At 40.8% G+C, this 12,505-nt stretch overlaps 1 long non-coding RNA gene across 1 annotated transcript in view; it reads left to right on the plus strand.

Moving 5' to 3' along the window:
* The window catches only part of LOC124237130 (uncharacterized), a 170,434-nt gene that overhangs the window by 129,616 nt on the left and 28,313 nt on the right, over window positions 1-12,505 (plus strand). The window lies entirely within an intron of this gene.

Here is a 12,505-nt window from a genome sequence, read left to right on the forward strand (position 1 = left end):
TAGAACTGTGCCTGGATGAGAGAGGGTGCTCCATCAATGTTTGCTGAAGAGTGGAGGAGCAGTGGACTAAATGAGTTATCTAGTTGGAGGGCTACTCAAGATAAAGTGAACAAAAAGCATATCTACAAATTATTGCAAATATCAAGCACAAATAGAATGAAAACAAGGGGGCAGATCTGCTTAAGATACTTAGATGCAGCCATGTGCTCCACCAGAAAACTTGCTTAGGTGGCTGCATAAGGACTTTTCTCTCATCTGCTTGTGTCAGTTCCAATAACTGGTATGTAAGATAACAGGTAACTTAAAATTAAAAAGCCTGCCCCCGCCATTATCCTCATCATAATGCCGGAATTGAGTAAGTAAATTTCTTGCATATGTTCTTGATTGGGATTGAATAAAAATCAATGTAAGGGGAGCCCAAAGTCTTCCTTTAGACAAAGTTTCATGCCTCTGATCTTATCAGCAAGGACAGTCAAAGGGAGGGTGTGTTGGGTTGGTCTGCGGATAAAAAGGGAACTCAAGAATAGCCATTAATGATTTTCTCCTACTTGGTCAGCATTAAAGCCCTACATCATTGGGGTACGAGAAGGATTGTGCTCCTGATAGCTGTGCAGAGTTCATCTTACTGGGAGCTGGTCAGAGAATCTCTCAGGGACCTGCCATTTTGCATTCTGTCTTCATTGGCATAGTATGAACCCTGGTTGATAATGTTCAGAATCAGAAAACCCTCTGAAAGCATGTATGGGATACACTTTCAAAAAAGATTGAGATTGAGATGTTTGTCTCCACGTATCACATGGGCAGAATGATGTACTCCAAGATGTTCTGTTGCTTTGCAAGCCACAGGATTTTCCCAAGCCTGTATGACTGTCTTTGCTACCTACCCTTTACCAGAAAAATGTTTATTTAAACATTGTGCCATCCCCACAAGCACTTTTATTATTTACCGATTTAAAAAAATGACACCATTACTTTTCTTCTGAATTTTTTAAAGCGACAATTGTGCAATTAAATTACTGAATTCATTTATATTTAATTGTGCTTTTGGTTTTAATGTGCTATTGGACGACTCTTCTTTCTGAGGCTGTTAGTTTTCCATGCAACACGGAGAATCTAAGGCCGTATCAAGGAAATATATTACATGGCAAGACAAAGTCTCATTAGTGTTATTTATAGCATGCTGAAACCTCATTAGGGGAAGGTATGCTGGATTCAAAAATGCATTACTGGGAACGCTTTAATTTTTGTACTGGAGAAATTGCTTTTATTGTGTTTCTTTGTCACAAGCATAGTGGCTACTGGACGTTTTGGTTTCTTAAAGTATGAAATAAATTAAGTTAGAAGAAAAGAGTAATTAATCCATTAGCAAGTATCACCGCATCATATTAGCAGAATGGCCTACATGTGGTTCTAAGGAATTTCTATTTACCCACACACCTTACCCTTGACCAACCATTAATTTATAACTTGTTTCACCTCAGGTAAAAAGCAATATTTTTCAGGGTAGTAGTTTGCATCTTAAACAGCAATAATGTGCTTTTAGTGCATTTCAAATCAGGGATGAGTGAAACTTGAGGTGCAAAGTCACAAATTGCCCAATTTAGGAAGTTCTATTTGTTCTAATGTGAGCCATATATCCAACTCTGCGTAAATATTGTCCAGGAGGCGTGCTGGAGAACTGTGATTTGAGGCAAATGGAAACAAAAGAATGAGTCCCTGAGTTGTCAGTCTCAGGAATGAAACTCATTTGAACTGTGTGGTTGCCTGATGAGATGGAGCAAGGAGATGCTGGACTATTACAGTTGAAACTCTCCTTTTTTCCGAGACTTCCCCTTGCTGCTGGATGGGATAGGGAAGTAATTCAGACCAAACCACTAATTTCTCTGCTCCATTATCATCCTGACTGTGGTTCTTCATTGTCATCTATGTTTGAGCGAAAGGCTGTATCAGTTAGGATTAATTTCCAGTATAAGATTCAGAAAACCCAACTAACAGTTGTTTACAATATAAGCACATTTATTCCCTACTTAACAGGAGAGATAGGTAGTCTCAAGATTTGTTCATTAGTTCAGCAATGTCATTAAGAATCCAGGTTCTTTCCATCCCTCTTCTCTTTTTTTCTCAGCCTTTTCTCTTCATGCTTATTGCCACATGGTCTCAAGATAGCTGCCACAGCTCCAAGTATCACATCCTTACACTAAGTGTTGCAAGTAGAAAGGGAAGGGCAGGGGCAAAAGTCTTGTAAGTTTGTATCTTTCTTTCCATAGAAAGGAAGCTCCTCTCTCAAACTCTGCAGGCTTCTCCTTAAGTTTCATTGGCCAGAACTGGGTCACATGACCCTCTCCCTTCCCCAAAGAAATTACTAACATGCAATAAAATTACCAGTGTTAGACTAGAGCATGGAGAGTGATCCCTGTTCCCTAAGATCAAGGGTTCTCTCTGCAAGGAGAAAGTGGGATTATGGCTATTTGGTACTGAATATGCAATATTTGTTGTCTGCCTTGTTGGCCACAAGTAATTTATAAGACAGTTTTGCTCAGTAAATATTTCTATTAGTCACACTTGCGATTTTGTTCTCTTGGCCAGGATAGAGAAGATTTTCTCATCTTTCCTTCCCCTTTCCTTCCATCTATGCATCCATCCATCCATCCACCCACCTACCCACCTACTGAGCATTTGAAGAATAGCTACCACTTACTAAGTATGAATGAATTGTTTTGTGGGATAGAGTGATAAACCAGGTATGGACTCTCCATTAAAAGGAACCCTGATATATTTTGGAAATTAGACACATGCCCAAGTAATTGTAACTCAAGATAGAAAGGATCAATTGACCTGGGAGTTCAGAAGTGGGAGAATCAGGGAAGCTTTCAGGAATAAGATGGGATTTGAGCATTTTATATCTAACACTCACATTAAACACAATAGCCCTGTCTGCAGCTTTCTCATCAGAAAAAAATTCCTCGATTTTCTCAGGAGTTATTTTTGATGGATTCTCTTGCCCCAGCTTCCTGCAGCTGCCAGTGACACCCCTAGGGGTGGCATGGTCCCTGGTTAAGAAAGGAGTGGTGATGGGGCGAGAGAGGAGTCTGGACATTCTTTTGCCTCACTTGATAATGAGTGCATTTGAATTTGTGGATGAATTAGTTGGCTGGGTTTGATGAGATTGCTATTGGAATTGTGTCATCAATGACTCCAAGTGATGCATCCAGGGCAAGATCACTACAGAAAAAACCAAGAGAAGCAATAGAAATCATCAGCCACGTTAACGGTGATGAATGATCATGGCATCGATGTGGCCTATTCTTTTTCTTCCTCTTGGAAGCAGACAGCCTATACCTGGCTACGTTTCTAAGACATAATGACATAAATAGCTCCTAGGTGTACATCTACAAATGGTCTGCCTGCCAACTTATACTTGAAGTCAGAAACCATTTAGCGCAGAGGGGAAAACTTGAGGTTTTTGGGTCAAATCCAGCCTGTGGTCAGATTTTGTTGGGTGTACGTGCTGTTTCAAAAATCATGAAATTTCAAAAAATAATAATAAAGATTTTGGACCTTTCTTTAAAAAATGGAAAGATATAGAAATTCTGGGTTCACATCCTAAATGGCAATAATTACCTAAAACTAAGCAGCTCCAACTGCTTTGAACAGGGCATTACCACTTCCTTTTTGCTGCAATACCTACCATTCCCTGCTACCTAACACTGGATCTACTTGATTCACTTATATTCCCTGTTGGACAATGGAAACTTTGAAGTTCGGCATCTCTGACTTAGAGGTTTTAGTTCAGATTTAGGCAACACACAACAGATACACTCTACCCACTTGGAAATGACTCTTCCCCTCTTTTCAAGTCCTCAGAGAAAGCTTACCACTGTCTTCTAAAGGTTTTATTGTTTTGTTTGTTTGTTTTGCCTAAAGTCGCGAAGAACTTCATATTTGAATTGCTAATAGCTTTCTTTATAATGTGTTGACATTTCAGTTAGTTTTAAACGGAGTAAAACTATTTGGGCAGAGTTAATCTAGCTAAGTGTAAATTAATATGTTTCTTCAGAGGTATACTATATATATATATAACATGAACTCTCTCCACTGGGAGGCATTTTGGAAGGCAATGAACTCTTTTAAGAACTGTCATTGAATGATCCCAAGTGGCTTGAAAGAGTTAACCCACTTCCCAAGTATGCAATTAACTTCTTTGGGGCACTGCCAATTACAATCTTGGAAAATTTGGTTGAGTTATTGTGGTTGTTACTATTGCTGTTAAATAGTAGTAATAACGGATTTATGTAGTACCTTGACACTACAGAGCTAAAAACAATTACATTTAAATATCAATTTAATTTAATGTGAAACCATGTTTTGTCTAATCATTGTAGCTAATTGCCATCTTTTAGAAGCAGTTTCCACAACATTTTTATTAATGGTCTGGTAGCAACTTAGCTGTTTGGAAGCTTCTTGCATGAAATATTATGCAGTGTGAATTTATGTGTGTCAAAAATATCTTTTTAAATGTATTTACTAGCTGATGTGTATATAATGTATGACCTACTGAAGATTAGAAATGTCAGTCGAGTCAACATGTCTTTGAATCAAATATGTCTGGAGAATGTTCATGAGGATAAGATGAAGCCTTCATATAATGAAGTCAATATACAAAACAATGAAAAAAGAAAGTTGGCCCTTCCATTCCATCTGTCAACTAGGAATCCCTATTGACAATCAATAGATGTTCAATAAACCCCAGAGATCAAACAGTACTGGAATAAATGATGTTGGAAATAATCTCCCTGGGGGCAATGCAAGTTGTGTGATATCAGAGTAACCCCAAAGAAAGATTAAATACCTTAAATGCTTTCCCTTAAGCCCCTAAGATAACAAATGATCAAAAAGTCAAAGTCAGTGGGAAATAAAAAAAATATTTGTTTTTATATATGATGACTAGGCAGAATGATGGGCTTAAAAGTCAGAAGGCCTAGTGTTCAGATCTGGATTCTTCCACTTTTTAACTGTGGGACCTTAAACACGTTATTAGGTATTTCTGAGCCTTTTTCAATTTCCCCTTTTTAATGAGGATAGGTATTACATATTTCTCAGGGGGATCTTGAGAAGTTTAAGTGAGATGATTTCTTTAGAGAGCTTGCATAGTGCTGGGCGCACTGGAGATACTCAGTGTGCTTGTCAAGTGTCCGTTCCCTTTACTTTTACACGAAGAAAAGATTTTTTGCACCTTGTATGTTAGGAGTTTTCCAGAAACTGTCAATATTCTTGTACCAGGTTCATGAAAATGATCTGATTGTTCTTGCCTGTGTTTCTTGCCTCATCCAAAAATGCCTATCTGGCTACCAACACCTGGATTGTCTTTCCCATTGATTATTTTCCCAGTGGTTTGGGGATTCTTGTTGCTGAGCTGGGGAAGGAGTTGGTAAGTTTGGAGCTAGACCTTAAGTCTCATAGCACTAAATTAAGTGATTTAGGCAGGTGTTTGGTTAGTATGCACAATTCAAGCAACATAACAGCATCCACTTGATTCCACTTTCAGGTCAACCTCTTCCTAAAAGCCATCAGTTCAGATATTTGGAAGTAAAGTGGGGCATCATATTGACCTCTTAGGTTAAAATCTAGTATTATTTTTACCACGCTTGGGTCATCTCCCCACAGTGTGGCCCATTGGTCTTGTTGCCTAAGGCTAAGTTATGTGGTTGAGATAGGTAGGGTAGACCAGATGGCTAGGTAAGGGTGCTGGCATCTAAACCAACTTGCTCAGGCTTGCTCTGATAGACAGCAGAGCACCAGGCAAGCAGAGAAGTGGTGCAGAAGGAAGTTCAGTCTGGGGGCCACCGGTAAAAAGGATGGAGAGCTCAGAGAGCAGAGTTGGAGACCCATGCTGGGAGATGGTTGCTGCAGGCCCTCCTCTCTTCATGCCTCACCTCTTCTCTGGGCTCCTGGGGCTTCTTCCTTCTCCTCCTCCTCTGTGGGGATGCTGAACTCATCTGTAGCAGCTGGAGAGGAGGATCTCTGGCTCTGTGTCACCACTTCTAAGGAGGCAAAGGTAGACGAGGGAATGGAATTTCAACAACAGGGGCTCCAAGTGTCCTTGCCCCTCCTCTCTTCTCCCACATCCTTGAACTTGCTCCTCCCTCCCACCCCATGGCTCACATCTGTTGTGGAGGCCTAGGAAGGAAAAGAGATGTGGGCTACACCACTTCTCAGCATCTCTTTTCAAGGTCGATTGTGGGGATCAATAATTGAACAGTGAGTTTTAAAATATGAAGTGCCATATAAATGCTAAATAGACTTGTAATTGATGGGGACTCTAACGTTTCAGATACCATAAGGTGGGATGGGAATGAATAGATATAAAGGCTTATTCCATAAATATCATGACAAAGTAACACATTCATTTGTTTGACAAATATTTATCAAGTGCCTGAGTGCCTCCTAGGAGCCAGACATTATGGTAGGTGCTAGAGATACAGAGTGAACAACCACAGAAACAACAATAAACCTGCCCTCCACCCCTGCCCAAGAACGCGCGTCCTAACAGAGAGAGAGGTGATAAGCAATGGAATACGTAAGATATATAGTATTACAAAGTGGTGGTAAATGCCGTGGAGAGAAACTAAAGCAGAGAAGGGATAAGGAGTTGGGGAGAGGTGCAATTTTAAATGGGGACGGACTAGATTATTATATTTTACTAATTTATTCTTACCAAGGAATTTAGATTTTCCAAATTAAAATCTATTTCGAGCTAGGTTAAATGATGCCTTTTCTGTTATGTAGATATCCTTTCCAGAAATGGCATTTATGGTTGCAGGGGTGTGTGTGTGTGTGTGAATTTTTATAGCTCCCGACTCAGGATTTCTGTTTTAACCAATACTTCCAGGTTCCACTAATTCACTAATCCTTTTTTCCAACTCTTTCCAGTTCTTTTACCATTCCTCTTCCAATCTCTTCCTCTCAACATATCCCTTAGTTCCCTAAGTTTAGTAGCATCTTCTGGCCAAAGTTAGCCCTGTTTGTGCTCCTAGAAATTAAAATTCAGAAGTCCTAGGGCAGACCTGGTGGCTTAGCGGTTAAGTTCGTGAACTCCACTTCAGCGGCCTGGGGTTCGCAGGTTTGGATCCTGAGCCCAGACATACACACAGCTCATCAAGTCTTGCTGTGGCAGTGTCCCATGTACAAAATAGAGGAACATTGGCATAGATGTTAGCCTGGCGACAATCTTCCTCAAGCAAAAAGAGGAAGATTGGCAATCGATGTTAGCTCAGGTCCAATCTTCCTCACAAAAAAAAAAAAACAAACCCCTAAAACAGAGGTCCTTGAGAACTCAAAGATGAGCCCCAGGCACCCCTTGGTGTGCAGGAATTTGTGCCCAGCTTTGGTATAATTGTCAACAGCCCAGGCTCTGGAGTCAGGGCTGAGGTCTTGGGCAATAAGACCTTTCTGGGCCTCAATTTTCTCGTCTGCAGAATGAGAAGGATGATTTCTCATTCAGAGAGCCATGGTGTGAGTTAAATGAGAGGATCCAGGGAAAGTGCATAGCACATTGTCTGACCTATAATATGCTCAAGAGATGTTAGCTGCTCATCTCTTGATTTTTTCCACATTCTTAGTTTTGAACGATTATTAGTATAGTATTTTTATCTCAGAGCTAGATCAGGGAAATCATCTGGTTTAATGGTTCTCAAATTGTTTTGTTTTTTAAATCAATAGAAAGAACCCTATTTTTTCCAAATAAAATCTGGCGTGGAACCCCACTACACAAGATAATGAGGTTAAGCTTGTTGAAATGGGAGCAAGAAGTCTGGATCCTGCGCACTTGGCGTGTACCCTGTGAGACCTCACCCTTGTCTTCTCCCCCATGAAAGCATGTAAGGCACTTCTGAGAAATACTAGGGTTTCTTAGGTCTTTTAGATAAACCAAAACAACTTCTCAGAGGGAGCCTGACTCTAATCTTCCCTCAAATACTCTGCATTCTTAAATTCTCTTTGCAAACAGTCAGTCAACCTTGCTTCCTCCCTAGAAAAATTTGGGGTGGGAACTGGCAATTTGGATTTCTCATTCATCGGCTCCATCCCCTTCCTCTTTTGTATTCCTTTCCAGGCTCACTAGAGACTATCTACTTGGCAAGACCAATGCGTTTTTCATCCTGTTTTACCTCTATACAGCATTTGTAGTTGACCATCCCATCCTTTCTGAAACTCCCCTCACCCTGGGGCTCCTGTGATCCTACAGTAAGGACCTGAGGCCCCTCAATAATGCTCCTAAATGATACCTTTGATTATGTCAACCTTTTCTAAGAAGCCCTCCACGGCTCCCTCTTACCTGTAGAATCAACTACACACTCTGCAACCAATATTCAAGGCCTTTCACGATCTATCTGATATAAAGCTTCTTTTCTAACCTTATATTTTATGACTGTCCTGGACTATTGCCTGCACATGCTTTAGACCTCCCAAATTGTGTTTTTAAAGTTGAGAAAGTTTACTTGTGGCTGGGGAAAGAAAAAATAAGAGCGGGATTAGGGAAGGTGTGAAAGAGAAAGCACTCTTTCATCTGGACCTGGTAAGATGGGTAAAATTTAAAATGGTATCAATCGTAGGAGGAGCATGCCATGTTCCCTGCCATGCATTGAGTCAGTATGTGCCTTTGTCAACTCTTCTAGATGGGAGTTATTTGAGATCAGGGACAAATGTGTAATTCATCTTTGGAGCTCCCAAAGTACCCAACTCGCAACTTTGCTCATCATAATTCTCAACAAATGAATGCATAAAAGAAGGAATGACCGACTGAATTTGAAGTCTAGTGAACTTAAAAAATTTGCACAAGTTAGTATAGTCTATTAATGAATAGATTAAACCCTTTGAAAAATGAAAACTAATATAGAAGTATGTTTTAATTATCTAATTCCCTAATGTGCTTTTTGTTTTATAAATGATGCAATTATGTTATTACAATGTATTTGTGTTCATTAATAATTTTGTCAGAAGAAAGCCAGTGTCCTGTTGGAATTATTTGTATACATGGACTTTTTATCATAGCTTTTCCAAAGGAAGCTGTATTAGTTATTTTTTTGCCAAATAATGCTTCCTCACAAAGGACTCCAAAATTTAGTGGCTTAAAGCAACCACTATTTATTACTTCTCTTGAGTCCGAGGGTTATCTCTGCAGTTCTGCTGGTCTAAGCCAGGGTCAGACAATCTCAGCTGGGCTCACTCTTGTGTCTGGTGGGTCAGCTGGGGGCTGGCAGGTTGGAGGATAACCTTGGCTCTGCTCTAAGTGGTCTCAGGCTAGCCCAATTGTTCTCTTGGTGAAGGCAGAGGAAAAAGAGAGTAAGCAGAAGCATTCAAGGCCACTAGGCTTAGATCACATACTCACACTGTGACTTCTACCACTTTCTACTGGCTAAAGCAAGAAACAGGGCAGCCAAGATTCAAGGGATGGAGAGAGAGACGCCACTTCTGAATAGGAGAAGCTGCGGAGTCACATGGCAAATGGTATAGATTCAGGGAGAGGCCGAGAACTGGGGACATCCATCTTTGTAATCAGTCTGCCATGGAAGATCTACATGCTTTGTCAGTTTTCCTTGCGCTTAAGAGGGAGACAAGGGAAGATGCACGTTATTCCAGCTTGAAAGACCGTGAGCTTCCTTTCGTCTTATTGATACTCAAGCTGCTACTTGAAGGTGCTCAGTGTATTACTATTCAATCTGCCCCTGAAGCTGATTTAATTCTTTAAAGGCTAATTCTATAATCTGTCCTTTTCATGCCCTCTTAGTTTCTTATCTTCTGACACAGGAAATGATAGATCAGTTGATTTGTTGCCTTTGTGTCTATAATGAGTAGAGAAAATAAAAGAGATTGGGAAGTTCATGGGAAGCGGATATGAGGAGAAATGAAAAGAGATATCTTTCATTTGCCTCTTTCTTGGCTTGCTCTTCAAAGGCAAAATCTAGAAGAAAGTGGAGTGAAGTCTCGGGGGATATTTTTTGGTTCAGGAAGGATCTAACTAGGTAAGTGAAGGCATCTGTGGGGGAGAAGTGAATGGAAGTGCTGATCTGGAGTATTGGAAGGCATGAGAAAGAAGGGACTGATCAATAGCTATTTTTCAAGAGCAGAGCATAATTTGTGTCAGGCTGCTGAAATGAGTTAGTGCTTCATAGTTAATGGCTGTGAGCACATTCCTTTATCGCAGCACTCTCCAAAATGTTTGCCATCAACAATTCTAAAAGGCTGTGAGTGACTCACAGCCCATGTGAGTAATGCACTGGAGCTTCGTGAGCTGGGGCCTCTTTTCTGGAAATCTTCCCCTTGGACATCGTGTCTCTGTATTTACATCTCTGGCTTGGCTGCCCCTCAAATCGTCCAGTACTCTTGCCATCTTGTTTGGACATTACTCTTTTTCAAGTTGCTCTTCTTTCACTTGGAGCTGTCCTGGTTTCCCCACTCAGCCCTTTCTTAAGCCCTGAGGAAACACCATTCTCTTGCTATTTAAAGTGTAGTCTATGGACCAATAGCATAGATATCACCTGGGAGCTTATGAGTTCCAGGCCCCGTTCCAGACGTACTGAATCAGAGTCTGCATTTGAACAAGATCCCCAGGGGTCTTGTGGGATTCGAAGGAACACGAAAATTTTAGAAACACAGCGTTATTCCACAAACATTGATTTTCACCCGTTATTTCTATTCTCTCACTGTTAACCTCCCCAAGGCCCTTTTTTCCTCTTAACTTAGGTTGGAAAATGCTCCTTAACTTTTTACTAACCTCTATGTGAGTGATTCCAAAATGTGATGAGTGATTGAAATGAAGTCTTGTTAAAAGATTTTTTTTTCAAGGTTACATATTTGCTTTGGTAATTGGAAGCTGGGAGGGGTCTTCTTGCTCCATAAAGTGGTATGGATCACACAGAAGTCTGAAAACCAGGCATTTACACAAACAAAGGCCATGCTATTTTGCCTTCGTCATACCCTAATGTTAATCAAGGCTTTCTGCTGGAAGAGTGGGTGCTTCACGTGATTGGGGGCATATTAGGAATATGACCCAATTTAAATAGCTCCCACTTGACTGAATTATATCCATTTACTTAATGTTTTTTGTGAACCACGTGCCATACACTAAGCCAAATATTATATATTCCTGATACGATTTAATCAGCACATCAGCCCAAAGGAGTATGATCCCCATTTTACAGATAAAATTGAGGCTTGGGAAGGGAAGTAAATTGCCTAAAGTTATACAGCTGGTGAACTGTAGGATTCAAAAGTGGCTGCGTCCTTAATTACTATGTGATTTCTTTCTTTGGTTCTAAAAGGCTTTTTCCTCTGGGTTTACTAGGCACATCATTTCGAGAAGAGGCATTACAGTAAGCTAATTTCTGACCTTCTTCCACACCAGGGCTTGGGTATTTTGAGTTCTTCATCCCCATCCTTGTCTTCATTGCCTGTTTCGAATGCTGTCTCCATCATGCCGTCCATTCTGATACCTTCCAGCAAGATGTCACCTCTCTCTTCTTTGAATTGTGCTGCCTCTGGTCCTCTGGAAGCTTTGCTTCCTTGTGGAACTACCTGGCACCTTCTCTAACAAGGACATTCCATCCTTTGCTCCCCTCTTTCTCCTTTGCCCTGCCTGGCACTGTGCCTGGCACATCACAAATAACACATATTTGTTCAGTGAATTGAATCTGAGCTGATTTCTCTCTGACAAGGACTTTGGGAGTGTTAGAACTGTAAGTGGAGGAAAGGTTGTTAACAGAGGAGAATTTCTCTACACAGACTATTTCACACTTTTTGCCAAGGGCCAGCCCGGATGTCTCTTAAAACCTAGTCCACAAAGAACTGAAACAGAGGGGATGATGACTAGGAGGCAAAGGATGTTATAAAACCCCAATAGCCACTCTGACCCACACTCCTAGGAAGGCAGAGCCCACTCGACTGCTTTTGCTCCTTAAAATTCTCAACTAGAAAGAAAGTAGAAAACATTTAAAACTTCCTCTTGGAAAGCTATTCTGCCTTTGATTTTTCAGAATGTCTTCAAGTGATTTGGGTCTATTTTTAACACCCGTGAGACATGATGTTGTAAGGAGAGCTAAATATAGGGGCCACATCCCCCTTTCTTTTATTCATTGGCCTTAATCTTCCTCGGAGGAAAAGAAAACGCACGCACTATTTCACCACGGAGTTGTGACGTTTGCCCTGATGGGGCCTGCTGAAAGGAAATTCATAAATCCTGTGTCGGAAATAAAGATAATGAATGGCTTCTTTTTGGAGAAAACGTTAAGTGGGAGTTTATTTATGTAAAACCTCCCCTGTCTGCTGAAGACTGCGAGATAGTTCCTCTTCCTTTCCTCGGGGTCCTTTGGGGACAGCAGTCAGCCTGAGTTACTAGAGCAAGCTTCAGCACCCTACCATCAGAATCCAGAAGAGAGGACACTCAGCCAAAAATAACACAGCTTCAGAGCAGCAGCTATAATTCCGGTTCATTATATACTTACGAGGCTGC

This window comes from Equus quagga, chromosome 3 (assembly GCF_021613505.1).
Source record: "Equus quagga isolate Etosha38 chromosome 3, UCLA_HA_Equagga_1.0, whole genome shotgun sequence".
NCBI lineage: Eukaryota > Metazoa > Chordata > Mammalia > Perissodactyla > Equidae > Equus > Equus quagga.